Below are 2,500 nucleotides of genomic sequence, written 5' to 3' on the forward strand. Positions count from 1 at the left end.
CAAATAATTCACTGGTTTACTTAAATTAAAAGAATACTCACTGGCCGATCGGGTTAGAGCGTCGCTACATGTGGCGGAGGTCGAGGTGATGGCGGCTCGAACCCTGCCACCGGCGAGTTGGACCAAGGATATGGTTAATTAAATTCCACGGTACAAAGTCCTCTGTAAGGGGCACCGTCCTAGACTCCTAACAGGGGGAGTTCGCGACGTAAAAATCGAATAATTCAAAATAAAAAGGGATTTAATTTTTCTTACATTTCCTCTGTTCTGCAGCCACCTTCCCTGTGGTCCTTCTAGTTCTGTCTATCGACAGTCTTATCTGAGGAGGATTAACAGACTTATTGCTCAATAATTCTTCCGTTCCTTCCCAACGCCCTCTCTCACTTTGTTGCAAAGAGCCGCCAGACATGCTTTCTTCCAGTCGCCTGTGACCTTTTCTTCTTCTTCTTCTTCTTCTTCTTCTTCTTCTTCTTCTACTTCTTTTTCCTTCTCCTTATTTTTCTTCTTCTTCATATTCATCATCTTCTTCTTCTTCATTTTATTTTTCTTCTTCATATTCTTCTTTTTTTCTTTTTCTTTTTCTTCTTCTTCCTTTTCTTCTTCTTCTTTATTTTCTTCTTCTTTTTCCTTTATATTCCTTTCCTTCTTCTTCTTCTTCTTCTTCTTCTTCTTCTTCTTCTTCTACTTCTTCTTCCTTCTCCTTATTTTTCTTCTTCTTCATATTCATCATCTTCTTCTTCTTCATTTTATTTTTCTTGTTCATATTCTTCTTTTTTTCTTTTTCTTCTTCATCTTCTTCGTCTTTTTCTTCTTCTTCTTAATTCTATTTTTCTTCTTCTTCATATTCTTCTTTTTCTTATCCTTCTTTTTTCTTTTTCTTCTTCATCTATTTCCATCTCCCTCTCACTCCGTCCATCCCTGGAGTCTTTTCCTTCTTCAGTATTTCCGTCACTTTCGTAAGTTCTTCCTTCACCTTCAGTAATTCCCATTTTCCTCTTCCATTCCTCCATTTATAGTGAACCATAATTTTTTCTTATTTCTCCATGGGCCTTCGACAATAGGCCTTGTTTGTACATAAATACATATATAAATACATACATACATACATACATACATACATACATACATACATACATACATACATACATACGTACATACATACATACGTACATACATCACACACACACACACACACACACACACACACACACACACACACACACACACACACACACACACACACACACACACACGAGTATATTTAAGTACGTAAACAGGAAGTTGTTGCTTTCTCAGCGCCTATGTGCCGTTTAAGAGGTAGATGGGGGGAGGGGGGGCGCACGCCCATTGTCAATGGGCCGGGGCGTGATTACTCCCCGGGCGTTCATACCGTCAGCTGTCAAGAGCCCTCATGCAAATCGCCCGTGGGCGTCTGACGGGCGCGCGCGCGCAGGCAAGGGCGGTTTTGGCTTAACGAGCGCCTAACGAGACTCTAATTGAAAGCGCTGACTGACCATCCGTCACGGCTCACCGCTAATCAATCACGGCGGGTGGGACGGACGGCCGGGCGGTCGGAGGGGGGAGACGGGGGGAGAGGGGGAGAGAGGGAGGGGGAGGCGGCGCGAGGGGCGGGGCGTGAGGGGTATGGGGGAGAGGGAGAGAAGGGGAGGGAGGGAGGGGGAGGAGGAGGGGAGACGGGGGAGAGGGGAGGAGGGGCGGGTTGTGAGGGGGAGAGAGGGGGGAGAGGGAGAGGGAGGCGTGGAGTAGGGAAGAGAGGGGGAGAGGGGAAGAGGGGAGAAAGGGAGGGGGAGAGGGAGAAAAGGGGAGAGAGGGAGGAGAGGGAATGAGGGAGAGGGTTAAGGGTAAGGAGGGATAGAAGGTGGGGGAGGAGAAAGAGGGAGGGGAGAGGGTGGGAGAGGATAGAGGGGGGAGAGGGTTAGGGTGAAGGGTGATCATTGTGGATAGAAGGGTGATTAGGGAGTGTGACGAGAGAGGGGGGAAGGAAAGGTGGGAGGGGAGGAGGGTGGGGGAGCGGATGAAGGGCCTGGGGGGGATGGTGGGGGGAGTGGTGGATGAGGGGAGGGTGGATGAGATATGGATGTACTAAATGAAGAAGTTTTAGAGAGAGAGAGAGAGATAGGAAGGAGGGAGAGGAGGGAGGAAGAGGAGGAAGGAGGGAGGGAGGGAGGGAGGGAGGGAGGAAAGGAAGGGAGGGAAGGAGGGAGAGGAGGGAAGGAAGAAGGGAAGGAGGAAGGGAGGGAAGGAAGAAGGGAAGGAGGAAGGGAGGGAAGGGAGGGAAGGAAGAAGGGAAGGAGGGAGAGGAGGAGAGAGAGGAGGGAGAGGAGGGAGAGGAGGGAGAGGGGGGAGAGGAGGAGATGAAGGGAGGGAGGTTATGATGGAGGGACAGAAAACGGAGTAGGAAGTGGGAGGAGGTGGGAGAGGCGGATGAGGAAGAGGGGAAGAGGGGAGGAGAAGGAGGAGGAGGGGATGGAGTGACTGG

This window comes from Oratosquilla oratoria, chromosome 20 (assembly GCF_046742065.1).
Source record: "Oratosquilla oratoria isolate Oo_2021 chromosome 20, ASM4674206v1, whole genome shotgun sequence".
NCBI lineage: Eukaryota > Metazoa > Arthropoda > Malacostraca > Stomatopoda > Squillidae > Oratosquilla > Oratosquilla oratoria.